Genomic DNA, 21,322 nt, shown 5'->3' on the forward strand with positions numbered 1-21,322 from the left:
TACTCCTTGCTCAACGAAATGGACTCAACACCCCATATTAAACGCCTAACAATGTACGTGACTAGTAAGTATCTTAAAACCTATGGATTGCTATGTCTCCAAAAGAGAATCAAGCGTGTGTACAGGGGCATAAACACAGCAGTGAAAGGATTGGAGAGGTTCGGTGAGCAAAAGAAGACCCTTTGAAGTCATATTACATGGTACCCATTCCACGGGTTTCAACTACCCAGGTTTAAGGTATTCTTCCTTCAGCTAAAACATGCATGTGGAACCTAGAGTATGATCAACCATGTGATCGGGAGACGTGTTCAAATATGTCTCAGTTTTCATACCCTGGTACTCGGGTGCAACATTCCAGACGCTTTACTAACACTCTCCCGACTTGGAGAGTCAGTCCCTTTAACCTCCTGTTTGGCCCAGTTTGCAATTTCTGCGGAAGATGAACAGGAATAGCGAGAACCAATGAGAGACTAGCTGGAGGTGTCTGGACGGGCAAATTTAACTCTCATTTCCCACCAGGAAGATGAATTAACCAAAGGCTCAGCGTGCCGTGCCAGAACCAGATTAGGGCCTGAAGCCATCCTGCGGTGTTGCGGCCAGCTCAAAAGAAAGCGAGTTGAAGAAAGGATCTCAGGGGCACTGTAATTCACAAACCTGCAGAGTTATAAATGACAGCTATCGTCCAAAAATAGACTGAAGTAAGGCTGCCAAGAGGACTTGAAAGCAGGGCAGAATTGCAGGAAACCGATTTCAGGAGGTAGACTGGAATTGCATTGAAAGCATAGGAAAAGAGGCAGAACGTCCACAATGATGCACTTGGCCAAAAAGTGCGTATGCGTTTTTTCCTGAATATATTCAGGAAAAAACGCATACGCCCTTTTTGGCCAACCAAGCAAGCTTGCAAAGGAAATCTGCACTACAAAGAAGTCTCACTTCCCCCCGGTCAAAAGGGCCATCTGAAAAAGGTGTAAAATCCAGAAAGGCAGGACAGGCCATGGAGAACTGGGAGCTTTGTTATGCTGATGGGCGGGATGTAAATTGTCAACAGACACTCCTGAGAAGTGTATGGTGTTTCCTGAAACATCTAAAAAACAAAGCAACAGAGCCTAGGGCACTTCCACTTATGGTCCTATAGCTTAGGGAAATTTAAATCAAAAAGACACAGCCACCCAAAAGTTTGGGACTCCTCTGTTTACAAGAACCTCGTTTACTGTAAAAGTTCAATATCGCAGAAAGTGAAAAATGGATAAAGAAGTTTGGTACTTACGTACAATGCAGTATCACTCAGCAATGAAATCTTTGTCATCAGGCCCGTAGCAGCTTAATGAGTGGATTCAGGTACGATGTTTCTAACTGAAATAAATCACACAGAAAAAGAAACATCATAAGATATCACTAATACACGGAATGTAAACTTGGCTACACAGGAACTGAATTACAGAACAGAACAGGGTCTCAAATTTAGAAAACCAACTTATGCTTGCTTAAGGGGAAAGGTGAGTTGGGGTGCTGCATAAAACCAGAGATCGAAATAAGCACAGATAAAGTTCCTTAAGCCAAATATGGAATAGACAAGAGCTACTGCTTGCTCAACGAAATGGACTCGACACCGCATATTAAACGCCTAAGAATGTACCTGACTAGTAAGTATCTTAAAACCTATGGATTGCTATGTCTCCGAAAGAGAATGAAGCATGTGTACAGGGGCATAAACACAGCAGTGAAAGGATTGGAGAGGTTTGGTGAGCAAAAGAAGACCCTTGGAAGTCATATTACATGGTACCCATTCCATGGGTTTTAACTACCCAGGTTTAAGGTATTCTTCCTTCAGCTAAAACTTGCATGTGGAACCTAGAGTATGATCAACCATGTGATCGGGAGACGTGTTCAAATATGTCTCAGTTTTCGTACCCTGGTACTCGGGTGCAACATTCCAGACGCTTTACTAACACTCTCCCCACTTGGAGAGTCAGTCCCTTTAACCTCCTGTTTGGCCCAGTTTGCAATTTCTGTGGAAGATGAACAGGAATAGCGAGAACCAATGAGAGACTAGCTGAAGGTGTCTGGATGGGCAAATTTAACTCTCATTTCCCACCAGGAAGAGGAATTAACCAAAGGCTCAGCGTGCCGTGCCAGAACCAGATTAGGGCCTGAAGACATCCTGCGGTGTTGCGGCCAGCTCACAAGAAAGCGAGTTGAAGAAAGGAGCTCAGGGGCACTGTAATTCACAAACCTGCAGAGTTATAAATGACAGCTATCGTCCAAAAATAGACTGAAGTAAGGCTGCCAAGAGGACTTGAAAGCGGGGCAGAATTGCAGGAAACCGATTTCAGGAGGTAGACTGGAATTGCATTGAAAGCATAGGAAAAGAGGCAGAACGTCCACAATGATGCACTTGGCCAAAAAGGGCGTATGCGTTTTTTCCTGAATATGTTCAGGAAAAAATGCATACGCCCTTTTTGGCCAACCAAGCAAACTTGCAAAGGAAATCTGCACTACAATGAAGTCTCACTTCCCCCCGGTCAAAAGGGCCATCTGAAAAAAGTGTAAAATCCAGAAAGGCAGGACAGGCCATGGAGAACTGGGAGCCTTGTTATGCTGATGGGCGGGATGTAAATTGCCAACAGAAACTCGGGAGAAGTTTATGGTGTTTCCTGAAACATCGAAAAAACAAAACAACAGAGTCTAGGGCACTTCCACTTATGGTCCTATAGCTTAGGGAAATTAAAATCAAAAAGACACAGCCACCCCAAAGTTTGGGACGCCTCTGTTTACAAGAACCTCGTTTACCGTGCAAGTTCAATATCACAGAAAGTGAAAAATGGATAAAGAACTTGTGGTACTTACGTACAATGCAGTATCAATCAGCAATGAAATCTATGTCATCAGGCCCATAGCAGCATAATGAGTGGATTCAGGTACGATGATTCTAACTGAAATAAGTCACACAGAAAAAGAAACATCATAAAATATCACTAATACACGGAATGTAAACTTGGCTACACAGGAACTGAATTCCAAAACAGAACAGGGTCTCAAATTTAGAAAACCAACTTATGCTTGCTTAAGGGGAAAGGTGATTTGGGGTGCTGCATAAAACCAGAGATTGAAATGAGCACAGATAAATTTCCTTAAGCCAAATATGGAATAGACAAGAGCTACTCCTTGCTCAGCGAAATGGACTCAACACCCCATATTAAACGCCTAAGAATGTACGTGACTAGTAAGTATCTTAAAACCTATGGATTGCTATGTCTCCAAAAGAGAATCAAGCGTGTGTACAGGGGCATAAACACAGCAGTGAAAGGATTGGAGAGGTTCGGTGAGCAAAAGAAGACCCTTTGAAGTCATATTACATGGTACCCATTCCACGGGTTTCAACTACCCAGGTTTAAGGTATTCTTCCTTCAGCTAAAACATGCATGTGGAACCTAGAGTATGATCAACCATGTGATCGGGAGACGTGTTCAAATATGTCTCAGTTTTCATACCCTGGTACTCGGGTGCAACATTCCAGACGCTTTACTAACACTCTCCCGACTTGGAGAGTCAGTCCCTTTAACCTCCTGTTTGGCCCAGTTTGCAATTTCTGCGGAAGATGAACAGGAATAGCGAGAACCAATGAGAGACTAGCTGGAGGTGTCTGGACGGGCAAATTTAACTCTCATTTCCCACCAGGAAGATGAATTAACCAAAGGCTCAGCGTGCCGTGCCAGAACCAGATTAGGGCCTGAAGCCATCCTGCGGTGTTGCGGCCAGCTCAAAAGAAAGCGAGTTGAAGAAAGGAGCTCAGGGGCACTGTAATTCACAAACCTGCAGAGTTATAAATGACAGCTATCGTCCAAAAATAGACTGAAGTAAGGCTGCCAAGAGGACTTGAAAGCGGGGCAGAATTGCAGGAAACTGATTTCAGGAGGTAGACTGGAATTGCATTGAAAGCATAGGAAAAGAGGCAGAACGTCCACAATGATGCACTTGGCCAAAAAGGGCGTATGCGTTTTTTCCTGAATATGTTCAGGGAAAAACGCATACGCCCTTTTTGGCCAACCAAACAAACTTGCAAAGGAAATCTGCACTACAATGAAGTCTCACTTCCCCCCGGTCAAAAGGGCCATCTGAAAAAAGTGTAAAATCCAGAAAGGCAGGACAGGCCATGGAGAACTGGGAGCCTTGTTATGCTGATGGGCGGGATGTAAATTGCCAACAGAAACTCGGGAGAAGTTTATGGTGTTTCCTGAAACATCGAAAAAACAAAACAACAGAGTCTAGGGCACTTCCACTTATGGTCCTATAGCTTAGGGAAATTAAAATCAAAAAGACACAGCCACCCCAAAGTTTGGGACGCCTCTGTTTACAAGAACCTCGTTTACCGTGCAAGTTCAATATCACAGAAAGTGAAAAATGGATAAAGAACTTGTGGTACTTACGTACAATGCAGTATCAATCAGCAATGAAATCTATGTCATCAGGCCCATAGCAGCATAATGAGTGGATTCAGGTACGATGATTCTAACTGAAATAAGTCACACAGAAAAAGAAACATCATAAAATATCACTAATACACGGAATGTAAACTTGGCTACACAGGAACTGAATTCCAAAACAGAACAGGGTCTCAAATTTAGAAAACCAACTTATGCTTGCTTAAGGGGAAAGGTGAGTTGGGGTGCTGCATAAAACCAAAGATTGAAATGAGCACAGATAAATTTCCTTAAGCCAAATATGGAATAGACAAGAGCTACTCCTTGCTCAGCGAAATGGACTCAACACCCCATATTAAACGCCTAAGAATGTACGTGACTAGTAAGTATCTTAAAACCTATGGATTGCTATGTCTCCAAAAGAGAATCAAGCGTGTGTACAGGGGCATAAACACAGCAGTGAAAGGATTGGAGAGGTTCGGTGAGCAAAAGAAGACCCTTTGAAGTCATATTACATGGTACCCATTCCACGGGTTTCAACTACCCAGGTTTAAGGTATTCTTCCTTCAGCTAAAACATGCATGTGGAACCTAGAGTATGATCAACCATGTGATCGGGAGACGTGTTCAAATATGTCTCAGTTTTCATACCCTGGTACTCGGGTGCAACATTCCAGACGCTTTACTAACACTCTCCCGACTTGGAGAGTCAGTCCCTTTAACCTCCTGTTTGGCCCAGTTTGCAATTTCTGCGGAAGATGAACAGGAATAGCGAGAACCAATGAGAGACTAGCTGGAGGTGTCTGGACGGGCAAATTTAACTCTCATTTCCCACCAGGAAGATGAATTAACCAAAGGCTCAGCGTGCCGTGCCAGAACCAGATTAGGGCCTGAAGCCATCCTGCGGTGTTGCGGCCAGCTCAAAAGAAAGCGAGTTGAAGAAAGGAGCTCAGGGGCACTGTAATTCACAAACCTGCAGAGTTATAAATGACAGCTATCGTCCAAAAATAGACTGAAGTAAGGCTGCCAAGAGGACTTGAAAGCGGGGCAGAATTGCAGGAAACCGATTTCAGGAGGTAGACTGGAATTGCATTGAAAGCATAGGAAAAGAGGCAGAACGTCCACAATGATGCACTTGGCCAAAAAGTGCGTATGCGTTTTTTCCTGAATATATTCAGGAAAAAACGCATACGCCCTTTTTGGCCAACCAAGCAAGCTTGCAAAGGAAATCTGCACTACAAAGAAGTCTCACTTCCCCCCGGTCAAAAGGGCCATCTGAAAAAAGTGTAAAATCCAGAAAGGCAGGACAGGCCATGGAGAACTGGGAGCCTTGTTATGCTGATGGGCGGGATGTAAATTGCCACAGACACTCGGGAGAAGTGTATGGTGTTTCCTGAAACATCTAAAAAACAAAGCAACAGAGCCTAGGGCACTTCCACTTATGGTCCTATAGCTTAGGGAAATTAAAATCAAAAAGACACAGCCACCCCAAAGTTTGGGACGCCTCTGTTTACAAGAACCTCGTTTACCGTACAAGTTCAATATCACAGAAAGTGAAAAATGGATAAAGAACTTGTGGTACTTACGTACAATGCAGTATCACTCAGCAATGAAATCTATGTCATCAGGCCCGTAGCAGCATAATGAGTGGATTCAGGTACGATGATTCTAACTGAAATAAGTCACACAGAAAAAGAAACATCATAAGATATCACTAATACACGGAATGTAAACTTGGCTACACAGGAACTGAATTCCAAACAGAACAGGGTCTCAAATTTAGAAAACCAACTTATGCTTGCTTAAGGGGAAAGGTGAGTTGGGGTGCTGCATAAAACCAGAGATTGAAATGAGCACAGATAAAGTTCCTTAAGCCAAATATGGAATAGACAAGAGCTACTCCTTGCTCAACGAAATGGACTCAACACCCCATATTAAACGCCTAAGAATGTACCTGACTAGTAAGTATCTTAAAACCTATGGATTGCTATGTCTCCAAAAGGGAATCAAGTGTGTGTACAGGGGCATAAACGCAGGAGTGATAGGATTGGAGAGGTTCGGTGAGCAAATGAAGACCCTTTGAAGTCATATTGCATGGTACCCATTCCACGGGTTTTAACTACCCAGGTTTAAGGTATTCTTCCTTCAGCTAAAACTTGCATGTGGAACCTAGAGTATGATCAACCATGTGATGGGGAGACGTGTTCAAATATGTCTCAGTTTTCGTACCCTGGTACTCGGGTGCAACATTCCAGACGCTTTACTAACACTCTCCCGACTTGGAGAGTCAGTCCCTTTAACCTCCTGTTTGGCCCAGTTTGCAATTTCTGTGGAAGATGAACAGGAATAGCGAGAACCAATGAGAGACTAGCTGAAGGTGTCTGGATGGGCAAATTTAACTCTCATTTCCCACCAGGAAGAGGAATTAACCAAAGGCTCAGCGTGCCATGCCAGAACCAGATTAGGGCCTGAAGACATCCTGCGGTGTTGCGGCCAGCTCACAAGAAAGCGAGTTGAAGAAAGGAGCTCAGGGGCACTGTAATTCACAAACCTGCAGAGTTATAAATGACAGCTATCGTCCAAAAATAGACTGAAGTAAGGCTGCCAAGAGGACTTGAAAGCGGGGCAGAATTGCAGGAAACCGATTTCAGGAGGTAGACTGGAATTGCATTGAAAGCATAGGAAAAGAGGCAGAACGTCCACAATGATGCACTTGGCCAAAAAGGGCGTATGCGTTTTTTCCTGAATATGTTCAGGAAAAAACGCATACGCACTTTTTGGCCAACCAAGCAAACTTGCAAAGGAAATCTGCACTACAATGAAGTCTCACTTCTCCCTGGTCAAAAGGGCCATCTGAAAAAAGTGTAAAATCCAGAAAGGCAGGACAGGCCATGGAGAACTGGGAGCCTTGTTATGCTGATGGGCGGGATGTAAATTGCCAACAGAAACTCGGGAGAAGTGTATGGTGTTTCCTGAAACATCGAAAAAACAAAACAACAGAGTCTAGGGCACTTCCACTTATGGTCCTATAGCTTAGGGAAATTAAAATCAAAAAGACACAGCCACCCCAAAGTTTGGGACGCCTCTGTTTACAAGAACCTCGTTTACCGTGCAAGTTCAATATCACAGAAAGTGAAAAATGGATAAAGAACTTGTGGTACTTACGTACAATGCAGTATCAATCAGCAATGAAATCTATGTCATCAGGCCCGTAGCAGCATAATGAGTGGATTCAGGTACGATGATTCTAACTGAAATAAGTCACACAGAAAAAGAAACATCATAAAATATCACTAATACACGGAATGTAAACTTGGCTACACAGGAACTGAATTCCAAAACAGAACAGGGTCTCAAATTTAGAAAACCAACTTATGCTTGCTTAAGGGGAAAGGTGAGTTGGAGTGCTGCATAAAACCAAAGATTGAAATGAGCACAGATAAATTTCCTTAAGCCAAATATGGAATAGACAAGAGCTACTCCTTGCTCAGCGAAATGGACTCAACACCCCATATTAAACGCCTAAGAATGTACGTGACTAGTAAGTATCTTAAAACCTATGGATTGCTATGTCTCCAAAAGAGAATCAAGCGTGTGTACAGGGGCATAAACACAGCAGTGAAAGGATTGGAGAGGTTCGGTGAGCAAGAGAAGACCCTTTGAAGTCATATTACATGGTACCCATTCCACGGGTTTCAACTACCCAGGTTTAAGGTATTCTTCCTTCAGCTAAAACATGCATGTGGAACCTAGAGTATGATCAACCATGTGATCGGGAGACGTGTTCAAATATGTCTCAGTTTTCATACCCTGGTACTCGGGTGCAACATTCCAGACGCTTTACTAACACTCTCCCGACTTGGAGAGTCAGTCCCTTTAACCTCCTGTTTGGCCCAGTTTGCAATTTCTGCGGAAGATGAACAGGAATAGCGAGAACCAATGAGAGACTAGCTGGAGGTGTCTGGACGGGCAAATTTAACTCTCATTTCCCACCAGGATGATGAATTAACCAAAGGCTCAGCATGCCGTGCCAGAACCAGATTAGGGCCTGAAGCCATCCTGCGGTGTTGCGGCCAGCTCAAAAGAAAGCGAGTTGAAGAAAGGAGCTCAGGGGCACTGTAATTCACAAACCTGCAGAGTTATAAATGACAGCTATCGTCCAAAAATAGACTGAAGTAAGGCTGCCAAGAGGACTTGAAAGCGGGGCAGAATTGCAGGAAACCGATTTCAGGAGGTAGACTGGAATTGCATTGAAAGCATAGGAAAAGAGGCAGAACGTCCACAATGATGCACTTGGCCAAAAAGTGCGTATGCGTTTTTTCCTGAATATATTCAGGAAAAAACGCATACGCACTTTTTGGCCAACCAAGCAAGCTTGCAAAGGAAATCTGCACTACAAAGAAGTCTCACTTCCCCCCGGTCAAAAGGGCCATCTGAAAAAGGTGTAAAATCCAGAAAGGCAGGACAGGCCATGGAGAACTGGGAGCTTTGTTATGCTGATGGGCGGGATGTAAATTGTCAACAGACACTCCTGAGAAGTGTATGGTGTTTCCTGAAACATCTAAAAAACAAAGCAACAGAGCCTAGGGCACTGCCACTTATGGTCCTATAGCTTAGGGAAATTTAAATCAAAAAGACACAGCCACCCAAAAGTTTGGGACTCCTCTGTTTACAAGAACCTCGTTTACTGTAAAAGTTCAATATCGCAGAAAGTGAAAAATGGATAAAGAAGTTGTGGTACTTACGTACAATGCAGTATCACTCAGCAATGAAATCTTTGTCATCAGGCCCGTAGCAGCTTAATGAGTGGATTCAGGTACGATGTTTCTAACTGAAATAAGTCACACAGAAAAAGAAACATCATAAGATATCATTAATACACGGAATGTAAACTTGGCTACACAGGAACTGAATTACAGAACAGAACAGGGTCTCAAACTTAGAAAACCAACTTATGCTTGCTTAAGGGTAAAGGTGAGTTGGGGTGCTGCATAAAACCAGAGATTGAAATGAGCACAGATAAAGTTCCTTAAGCCAAATATGGAATAGACAAGAGCTACTCCTTGCTCAACGAAATGGACTCAACACCCCATATTAAACGCCTAAGAATATACCTGACTTGTAAGTATCTTAAAACCGATGGATTGCTATGTCTCCGAAAGAGAATCAAGCATGTGTACAGGGGCATAAACGCAGCAGTGATAGGATTGGAGAGGTTTGGTGAGCAAATGAAGACCCTTTGAAGTCATATTGCATGGTACCCATTCCACGGGTTTCAACTACCCAGGTTTAAGGTATTCTTCCTTCAGCTAAAACATGCATGTGGAACCCAGAGTATGATCAACCATGTGATCGGGAGACGTGTTCAAATATGTCCCAGTTTTCGTACCCTGGTACTCGGGTGCAACATTCCAGACGCTTTACTAACACTCTCCCGACTTGGAGAGTCAGTCCCTTTAACCTCCTGTTTGGCCCAGTTTGCAATTTCTGCGGAAGATGAACAGGAATAGTGAGAACCAATGAGAGACTAGCTGGAGGTGTCTGGACGGGCAAATTTAACTCTCATTTCCCACCAGGAAGAGGAATTAACCAAAGGCTCAGCGTGCCGTGCCGGAACCAGATTAGGGGCTGAAGCCATCCTGCGGTGTTGCGGCCAGCTCAAAAGAAAGCGAGTTGAAGAAAGGAGCTCAGGGGCACTGTAATTCACAAACCTGCAGAGTTATAAATGACAGCTATCGTCCAAAAATAGACTGAAGTAAGGCTGCCAAGAGGACTTGAAAGCGGGGCAGAATTGCAGGAAACCGATTTCAGGAGGTAGACTGGAATTGCATTGAAAGCATAGGAAAAGAGGCAGAACGTCCACAATGATGCACTTGGCCAAAAAAGGCGTATGCGTTTTTTCCTGAATATATTCAGGAAAAAACGCATACGCCCTTTTTGGCCAACCACGCAAGCTTGCAAAGGAAATCTGCACTACAATGAAGTCTCACTTCCCCCCGGTCAAAAGGGCCATCTGAAAAAAGTGTAAAATCCAGAAAGGCAGGACAGGCCATGGAGAACTGGGAGCCTTGTTATGCTGATGGGCGGGATGTAAATTGCCAACAGACACTCAGGAGAAGTGTATGGTGTTTCCTGAAACATCTAAAAAACAAAGCAACAGAGCCTAGGGTACTTCCACTTATGGTCCTATAGCTTAGGGAAATTAAAATCAAAAAGACACAGCCACCCCAAAGTTTGGGATGCCTCTGTTTACAAGAACCTCGTTTACAGTACAAGTTCAACATCGCAGAAAGTGAAAAATGGATAAAGAAGTTGTGGTATTTACTTAAAAAGCAATATCACTCAGCAATGAAATCTGTGTCATCAGGCCCTTAGCAGCACAATGAGTGGATTTAGGTATGATGATTCTAACTGAAATAAGTCACACAGAAAAAGAAACATCATAAGATATCAGTAATACACGGAATGTAAACTTGGCTACACAGGAACTGAATTACAGAACAGAACAGGGTCTAAAATTTAGAAAACCAACTTATGCTTGCTTAAGGGTAAAGGTGAGTTGCGGTGCTGCATAAAACCAGAGATTGAAATGAGCACAGATAAAGTTCCTTAAGCCAAATATGGAATAGACAAGAGCTACTCCTTGCTCAACGAAATGGACTCAACACCGCATATTAAACGCCTAAGAATGTACCTGACTAGTAAGTATCTTAAAACCTATGGATTGCAATGTCTCCGAAAGAGAATCAAGCATGTGTACAGGGGCATAAACGCAGCAGTGATAGGTTTGGAGATGTTCGGTGAGCAAATGAAGACCCTTTGAAGTCATATTGCATGGTACCCATTCCACGGGTTTCAACTACCCAGGTTTAAGGTATTCTTCCTTCAGCTAAAACATGCATGTGGAACCTAGAGTATGATCAACCATGTGATCGGGAGACGTGTTCAAATATGTCTCAGTTTTCGTACCCTGGTACTCGGGTGCAACATTCCAGACGCTTTACTAACACTCTCCCCACTTGGAGAGTCAGTCCCTTTAACCTCCTGTTTGGCCCAGTTTGCAATTTCTGCGGAAGATGAACAGGAATAGCGAGAACCAATGAGAGACTAGCTGGAGGTGTCTGAACCGGCAAATTTAACTCTCATTTCCCACCAGGAAGAGGAATTAACCAAAGGCTCAGCGTGCCGTGCCAGAACCAGATTAGGGCTTGAAGCCATCCTGCGGTGTTGCGGCCAGCTCACAAGAAAGCGAGTTGAAGAAAGGAGCTCAGGGGCACTGTAATTCACAAACCTGCAGAGTTATAAATGACAGCTATCGTCCAAAAATAGACTGAAGTAAGGCTGCCAAGAGGACTTGAAAGCGGGGCAGAATTGCAGGAAACCGATTTCAGGAGGTAGACTGGAATTGCATTGAAAGCATAGGAAAAGAGGCAGAACGTCCACAATGATGCACTTGGCCAAAAAGGGCGTATGCGTTTTTTCCTGAATATATTCAGGAAAAAACGCATACGCCCTTTTTGGCCAACCAAGCAAGATTGCAAAGGAAATCTGCACTACAATGAAGTCTCACTTCCCCCCGGTCAAAAGGGCCATCTGAAAAAAGTGTAAAATCCAGAAAGGCAGGACAGGCCATGGAGAACTGGTAGCCTTGTTATGCTGATGGGCGGGATGTAAATTGCCAACAGACACTCGGGATAAGTGTATGGTGTTTCCTGAAACATCTAAAAAACAAAGCAACAGAGCCTAGGGCAATGCCACTTATGGTCCTATAGCTTAGGGAAATTAAAATCAAAAAGACACAGCCACCCCAAAGTTTGGGACGCCTCTGTTTACAAGAACCTCGTTTACAGTACAAGTTCAACATCGCAGAAAGTGAAAAATGGATAAAGAAGTTGTGGTACTTACGTACAATGCAGTATCACTCAGCAATGAAATCTATGTCATCAGGCCCGTAGCAGCATAATGAGTGGATTCAGGTACGATGATTCTAACTGAAATAAGTCACACAGAAAAAGAAACATCATAAGATATCACTAATACACGGAATGTAAACTTGGCTACACAGGAACTGCATTCCAAAACAGAACAGGGTCTCAAATTTAGAAAACCAACTTATGCTTGCTTAAGGGGAAAGGTGAGTTGGGGTGCTGCATAAAACCAGAGATTGAAATGAGCACAGATAAAGTTCCTTAAGCCAAATATGGAATAGACAAGAGCTACTCCTTGCTCAACGAAATGGACTCAACACCCCATATTAAACGCCTAAGAATGTACCTGACTAGAAAGTATCTTAAAACCTATGGATTGCTATGTCTCCAAAAGAGAATCAAGCTTGTGTACAGGGGCATAAACGCAGCAGTGATAGGATTGGAGAGGTTCGGTGAGCAAATGAAGACCCTTTGAAGTCATATTGCATGGTACCCATTACACGGGTCTCAACTCTCCAGGTTTAAAGTATTCTTCCTTCAGCTAAAACATGCATGTTGAACCCAGAGTATGATCAACCATGTGAACGGGAGACGTGTTCAAATATGTCTCAGTTTTCCTCCCCTGGTACTCGGGTGCAACATTCCAAACGCTTTACTAACACTCTCCCGACTTGGAGAGTCAGTGCCTTTAACCTCCTGTTTGGCCCAGTTTGCAATTTCTGCGGAAGATGAACAGGAATAGCGAGAACCAATGAGAGGCTAGCTGGAGGTGTCTGAACGGGCAAATTTAACTCTCATTTCCCACCAGGAAGAGGAATTAATCAAAGGCTCAGCATGACGGGCCGGAACCAGATTAGGGCCTGAAGCCATCCTGCGGTGTTGCGGCCAGGTCACAAGAAAGCGAGTTGAAGAAAGGAGCTCAGGGGCACTGTAATTCACAAACCTGCAGAGTTATAAATGACAGCTATCGTCCAAAAATAGACTGAAGTAAGGCTGCCAAGAGGACTTGAAAGCGGGGCAGAATTGCAGGAAACCGATTTCAGGAGGTAGACTGGAATTGCATTGAAAGCATAGGAAAAGAGGCAGAACGTCCACAATGATGCACTTGGCCAAAAAGGGCGTATGCGTTTTTTCCTGAATATATTCAGGAAAAAACGCATACGCCCTTTTTGGCCAACCAAGCAAGCTTGCAAAGGAAATCTGCACTACAATGAAGTCTCACTTCCCCCCGGTCAAAAGGGCCATCTGAAAAAAGTGTAAAATCCAGAAAGGCAGGACAGGCCATGGAGAACTGGGAGCCTTGTTATGCTGAAAGGCGGGATGTAAATTGCCAACAACCACTCGGGAGAAGTGTATGGTGTTTCCTGAAACATCTAAAAAACAAAGCAACAGAGCCTAGGGCACTTCCACTTATGGTCCTATAGCTTAGGGAATTTAAAATCAAAAAGACACAGCCACCCCAAAGTTTGGACCGGCTCTGTTTACAAGAACCTCGTTTACAGTACAAGTTCAACATCGCAGAAAGTGAAAAATGGATAAAGAAGTTGTGGTACTTACGTACAATGCAGTATCACTCAGCAATGAAATCTATGTCATCAGGCCCGTAGCAGCATAATGAGTGGATTCAGGTACGATGATTCTAACTGAAATAAGTCACACAGAAAAAGAAACATCATAAGATATCACTAATACACGGAATGTAAACTTGGCTACACAGGAACTGCATTCCAAAACAGAACAGGGTCTCAAATTTAGAAAACCAACTTATGCTTGCTTAAGGGGAAAGGTGAGTTGGGGTGCTGCATAAAACCAGAGATTGAAATGAGCACAGATAAAGTTCCTTAAGCCAAATATGGAATAGACAAGAGCTACTCCTTGCTCAACGAAATGGACTCAAAACCCCATATTAAACGCCTAAGAATGTACCTGACTAGTAAGTATCTTAAAACCTATGGATTGCTATGTCTCCGAAAGAGAATCAAGCATGTGTACAGGGGCATAAACGCAGCAGTGATAGGATTGGAGAGGTTCGGTGAGCAAATGACGACCCTTTGAAGTCATATTGCATGGTACCCATTACACGGGTCTCAACTCTCCAGGTTTAAGGTATTCTTCCTTCAGCTAAAACATGCATGTGGAACCCAGAGTATGATCAACCATGTGATCGGGAGACGTGTTCAAATATGTCTCAGTTTTCGTACCCTGGTACTCGGGTGCAACATTCCAGACGCTTTACTAACACTCTCCCGACTTGGAGAGTCAGTCCCTTTAACCTCCTGTTTGGCCCAGTTTGCAATTTCTGTGGAAGATGAACAGGAATAGCGAGAACCAATGAGAGACTAGCTGGAGGTGTCTGGATGGGCAAATTTAACTCTCATTTCCCACCAGGAAGAGGAATTAACCAAAGGCTCAGCGTGCCGTGCCGGAACCAGATTAGGGCCTGAAGCCATCCTGCGGTGTTGCGGCCAGCTCAAAAGAAAGCGAGTTGAAGAAAGGAGCTCAGGGGCACTGTAATTCACAAACCTGCAGAGTTATAAATGACAGCTATCGTCCAAAAATAGACTGAAGTAAGGCTGCCAAGAGGACTTGAAAGCGGGGCAGAATTGCAGGAAACCGATTTCAGGAGGTAGACTGGAATTGCATTGAAAGCATAGGAAAAGAGGCAGAACGTCCACAATGATGCACTTGGCCAAAAAGGGCGTATGCGTTTTTTCCTGAATATATTCAGGAAAAAACGCATACGCCCTTTTTGGCCAACCAAGCAAACTTGCAAAGGAAATCTGCACTACAATGAAGTCTCACTTCCCCCCGGTCAAAAGGGCCATCTGAAAAAAGTGTAAAATCCAGAAAGGCAGGACAGGCCATGGAGAACTGGGAGCCTTGTTATGCTGAATGGCGGGATGTAAATTGCCAACAGACACTCGGGAGAAGTGTATGGTGTTTCCTGAAACATCTAAAAAACAAAGCAACAGAGCCTAGGGCAATGCCACTTATGGTCCTATAGCTTAGGGAATTTAAAATCAAAAAGACACAGCCACCCCAAAGTTTGGAACGGCTCTGTTTACAAGAACCTCGTTTACAGTACAACTTCAACATTGCAGAAAGTGAAAAATGGATAAAGAAGTTGTGGTATTTACTTACAAAGCAATATCACTCAGCAATGAAATCTGTGTCATCAGGCCCTTAGCAGCACAATGAGTGGATTCAGGTATGATGATTCTAACTGAAATAAGTCACACAGAAAAAGAAACATCATAAGATATCAGTAATACACGGAATGTAAACTTGGCTACACAGGAACTGAATTACAGAACAGAACAGGGTCTCAAATTTAGAAAACCAACTTATGCTTGCTTAAGGGGAAAGGTGAGTTGGGGTGCTGCATAAAACCAGAGATTGAAATGAGCACAGATAAAGTTCCTTAAGCCAAATATGGAATAGACAAGAGCTACTCCTTGCTCAACGAAATGGACTCAACACCCCATATTAAACGCCTAAGAATGTACCTGACTAGTAAGTATCTTAAAACCTATGGATTGCTATGTCTCCGAAAGAGAATCAAGCATGTGTACAGGGGCATAAACGCAGCAGTGATAGGATTGGAGATGTTTGGTGAGCAAATGAAGACCCTTTGAAGTCATATTGCATGGTACCCATTCCACGGGTTTCAACTACCCAGGTTTTAGGTATTCTTCCTTCAGCTAAAACATGCATGTGGAACCCAGAGTATGATCAACCATGTGATCGGGAGACGTGTTCAAATATGTCTCAGTTTTCGTACCCTGGTACTCGGGTGCAACATTCCAGACGCTTTACTAACACTCTCCCGACTTGGAGAGTCAGTCCCTTTAACCTCCTGTTTGGCCCAGTTTGCAATTTCTGTGGAAGATGAACAGGAATAGCGAGAACCAATGAGAGACTAGCTGGAGGTGTCTGGATGGGCAAATTTAACTCTCATTTCCCACCAGGAAGAGGAATTAACCAAAGGCTCAGCGTGCCATGCCGGAAGAGATTAGGGCCTGAAGCCATCCTGCGGTATTGCGGCCAGCTCAAAAGAAAGCGAGTTGAAGAAAGGAGCTCAGGGGCACTGTAATTCACAAACCTGCAGAGTTATAAATGACAGCTATCGTCCAAAAATAGACTGAAGTAAGGCTGCCAAGAGGACTTGAAAGCGGGGCAGAATTGCAGGAAACCGATTTCAGGAGGTAGACTGGAATTGCATTGAAAGCATAGGAAAAGAGGCAGAACGTCCACAATGATGCACTTGGCCAAAAAGGGCGTATGCGTTTTTTCCTGAATATATTCAGGAAAAAACGCATACGCCCTTTTTGGCTAACCAAGCAAACTTGCAAAGGAAATCTGCACTACAATGAAGTCTCACTTCCCCCCGGTCAAAAGGGCCATCTGAAAAAAGTGTAAAATCCAGAAAGGCAGGACAGGCCATGGAGAACTGGGAGCCTTGTTATGCTGATGGGCGGGATGTAAATTGCCAACAGACACTCGGGATAAGTGTATGGTGTTTCCTGAAACATCTAAAAAACAAAGCAACAGAGCCTAGGGCACTTCCACTTATGGTCCTATAGCTTAGGGAAATTAAAATCAAAAAGACACAGCCACCCCAAAGTTTGGGACGCCTCTGTTTACAAGAACCTCGTTTACCATACAAGTTCAATATCACAGAAAGTGAAAAATGCATAAAGAACTTGTGGTACTTACGTACAATGCAGTATCACTCAGCAATGAAATCTATGTCATCAGGCCCATAGCAGCATAATGAGTAGATTCAGGTACGATGATTCTAACTGAAATAAGTCACACAGAAAAAGAAACATCATAAGATATCACTAATACACGGAATGTAAACTTGGCTACACAGGAACTGCATTCCAAAACAGAACAGGGTCTCAAATTTAGAAAACCAACTTATGCTTGCTTAAGGGGAAAGGTGAGTTGGGGTGCTGCATAAAACCAGAGATTGAAATGAGCACAGATAAAGTTCCTTAAGCCAAATATGGAATAGACAAGAGCTACTCCTTGCTCAACGAAATGGACTAAACACCGCATATTAAACGCCTAAGAATGTACCTGACTAGTAAGTATCTTAAAACCTATGGATTTCTATATCTCCGAAAGAGAATCAAGCATGTGTACAGGGGCATAAACGCAGCAGTGATAGGATTGGAGAGGTTCGGTGAGCAAATGAAGACCCTTTGAAGTCATATTGCATGGTACCCATTCCACGGGTTTCAACTACCCAGGTTTTAGGTATTCTTCCTTCAGCTAAAACATGCATGTGGAACCCAAGTATGATCAACCATGTGAACGGGAGACGTGTTCAAATATGTCTCAGTTTTCCTCCCCTGGTACTGGGGTGCAACATTCCAGATGCTTTACTAACACTCTCCCCACTTGGAGAGTCAGCGCCTTTAACCTCCTGTTTGGCCCAGTTTGCAATTTCTGTGGAAGATGAACAGGAATAGCGAGAACCAATGAGAGACTAGCTGGAGGTGTCTGGATGGGCAAATTTAACTCTCATTTCCCACCAGGAAGAGGAATTAACCAAAGGCTCAGCGTGCCGTGCCGGAACCAGATTAGGGCCTGAAGCCATCCTGCGGTGTTGCGGCCAGCTCAAAAGAAAGCGAGTTGAAGAAAGGAGCTCAGGGGCACTGTAATTCACAAACCTGCAGAGTTATAAATGACAGCTATCGTCCAAAAATAGACTGAAGTAAGGCTGCCAAGAGGACTTGAAAGCGGGGCAGAATTGCAGGAAACCGATTTCAGGAGGTAGACTGGAATTGCATTGAAAGCATAGGAAAAGAGGCAGAACGTCCACAATGATGCACTTGGCCAAAAAGGGCATATGCGTTTTTTCCTGAATATATTCAGGAAAAAACGCATACGCCCTTTTTGGCCAACCAAGCAAACTTGCAAAGGAAATCTGCACTACAATGAAGTCTCACTTCCCCCCGGTCAAAAGGGCCATCTGAAAAAAGTGTAAAATCCAGAAAGGCAGGACAGGCCATGGAGAACTGGGAGCCTTGTTATGCTGATGGGCGGGATGTAAATTGCCAACAGACACTCGGGAGAAGTGTATGGTGTTTCCTGAAACATCTAAAAAACAAAGCAACAGAGCCTAGGGCAATGCCACTTATGGTCCTATAGCTTAGGGAATTTAAAATCAAAAAGACACAGCCACCCCAAAGTTTGGAACGGCTCTGTTTACAAGAACCTCGTTTACAGTACAACTTCAACATCGCAGAAAGTGAAAAATGGATAAAGAAGTTGTGGTATTTACTTACAAAGCAATATCACTCAGCAATGAAATCTGTGTCATCAGGCCCTTAGCAGCACAATGAGTGGATTCAGGTATGATGATTCTAACTGAAATAAGTCACACAGAAAAAGAAACATCATAAGATATCAGTAATACACGGAATGTAAACTTGGCTACACAGGAACTGAATTACAGAACAGAACAGGGTCTCAAATTTAGAAAACCAACTTATGCTTGCTTAAGGGGAAAGGTGAGTTGGGGTGCTGCATAAAACCAGAGATTGAAATGAGCACAGATAAAGTTCCTTAAGCCAAATATGGAATAGACAAGAGCTACTCCTTGCTCAACGAAATGGACTCAACACCCCATATTAAACGCCTAAGAATGTACCTGACTAGTAAGTATCTTAAAACCTATGGATTGCTATGTCTCCGAAAGAGAATCAAGCATGTGTACAGGGGCATAAACGCAGCAGTGATAGGATTGGAGAGGTTCGGTGAGCAAATGACGACCCTTTGAAGTCATATTGCATGGTACCCATTACACGGGTCTCAACTCTCCAGGTTTAAGGTATTCTTCCTTCAGCTAAAACATGCATGTGGAACCCAGAGTATGATCAACCATGTGATCGGGAGACGTGTTCAAATATGTCTCAGTTTTCGTACCCTGGTACTCGGGTGCAACATTCCAGACGCTTTACTAACACTCTCCCGACTTGGAGAGTCAGTCCCTTTAACCTCCTGTTTGGCCCAGTTTGCAATTTCTGTGGAAGATGAACAGGAATAGCGAGAACCAATGAGAGACTAGCTGGAGGTGTCTGGATGGGCAAATTTAACTCTCATTTCCCACCAGGAAGAGGAATTAACCAAAGGCTCAGCGTGCCGTGCCGGAACCAGATTAGGGCCTGAAGCCATCCTGCGGTGTTGCGGCCAGCTCAAAAGAAAGCGAGTTGAAGAAAGGAGCTCAGGGGCACTGTAATTCACAAACCTGCAGAGTTATAAATGACAGCTATCGTCCAAAAATAGACTGAAGTAAGGCTGCCAAGAGGACTTGAAAGCGGGGCAGAATTGCAGGAAACCGATTTCAGGAGGTAGACTGGAATTGCATTGAAAGCATAGGAAAAGAGGCAGAACGTCCACAATGATGCACTTGGCCAAAAAGGGCGTATGCGTTTTTTCCTGAATATATTCAGGAAAAAACGCATACGCCCTTTTTGGCCAACCAAGCAAACTTGCAAAGGAAATCTGCACTACAATGAAGTCTCACTTCCCCCCGGTCAAAAGGGCCATCTGAAAAAAGTGTAAAATCCAGAAAGGCAGGACAGGCCATGGAGAACTGGGAGCCTTGTTATGCTGAATGGCGGGATGTAAATTGCCAACAGACACTCGGGAGAAGTGTATGGTGTTTCCTGAAACATCTAAAAAACAAAGCAACAGAGCCTAGGGCAATGCCACTTATGGTCCTATAGCTTAGGGAATTTAAAATCAAAAAGACACAGCCACCCCAAAGTTTGGAACGGCTCTGTTTACAAGAACCTCGTTTACAGTACAACTTCAACATTGCAGAAAGTGAAAAATGGATAAAGAAGTTGTGGTATTTACTTACAAAGCAATATCACTCAGCAATGAAATCTGTGTCATCAGGCCCTTAGCAGCACAATGAGTGGATTCAGGTATGATGATTCTAACTGAAATAAGTCACACAGAAAAAGAAACATCATAAGATATCAGTAATACACGGAATGTAAACTTGGCTACACAGGAACTGAATTACAGAACAGAACAGGGTCTCAAATTTAGAAAACCAACTTATGCTTGCTTAAGGGGAAAGGTGAGTTGGGGTGCTGCATAAAACCAGAGATTGAAATGAGCACAGATAAAGTTCCTTAAGCCAAATATGGAATAGACAAGAGCTACTCCTTGCTCAACGAAATGGACTCAACACCCCATATTAAACGCCTAAGAATGTACCTGACTAGTAAGTATCTTAAAACCTATGGATTGCTATGTCTCCGAAAGAGAATCAAGCATGTGTACAGGGGCATAAACGCAGCAGTGATAGGATTGGAGATGTTTGGTGAGCAAATGAAGACCCTTTGAAGTCATATTGCATGGTACCCATTCCACGGGTTTCAACTACCCAGGTTTTAGGTATTCTTCCTTCAGCTAAAACATGCATGTGGAACCCAGAGTATGATCAACCATGTGATCGGGAGACGTGTTCAAATATGTCTCAGTTTTCGTACCCTGGTACTCGGGTGCAACATTCCAGACGCTTTACTAACACTCTCCCGACTTGGAGAGTCAGTCCCTTTAACCTCCTGTTTGGCCCAGTTTGCAATTTCTGTGGAAGATGAACAGGAATAGCGAGAACCAATGAGAGACTAGCTGGAGGTGTCTGGATGGGCAAATTTAACTCTCATTTCCCACCAGGAAGAGGAATTAACCAAAGGCTCAGCGTGCCATGCCGGAAGAGATTAGGGCCTGAAGCCATCCTGCGGTATTGCGGCCAGCTCAAAAGAAAGCGAGTTGAAGAAAGGAGCTCAGGGGCACTGTAATTCACAAACCTGCAGAGTTATAAATGACAGCTATCGTCCAAAAATAGACTGAAGTAAGGCTGCCAAGAGGACTTGAAAGCGGGGCAGAATTGCAGGAAACCGATTTCAGGAGGTAGACTGGAATTGCATTGAAAGCATAGGAA

The 21,322-nt window shown here is 43.7% G+C and overlaps 1 long non-coding RNA gene across 3 annotated transcripts in view; it reads right to left on the bottom strand.

Annotated features, from left to right (window-relative positions):
* LOC307181196 overlaps positions 1 to 21,322 on the bottom strand; it is a 569,873-nt gene that overhangs the window by 366,390 nt on the left and 182,161 nt on the right. For all 3 annotated transcript variants that reach the window (XR_013826091.1, XR_013826092.1, XR_013826093.1), the window contains one exon: positions 10,746 to 10,827. This is a non-coding gene — a long non-coding RNA (uncharacterized lncRNA). The remainder of the gene's footprint in view (positions 1 to 10,745; positions 10,828 to 21,322) is intronic.

Source organism: Stenella coeruleoalba, assembly GCF_951394435.1.
Source record: "Stenella coeruleoalba genome assembly, contig: scaffold_138, whole genome shotgun sequence".
Classification (NCBI taxonomy): Eukaryota; Metazoa; Chordata; class Mammalia; order Artiodactyla; family Delphinidae; genus Stenella; species Stenella coeruleoalba.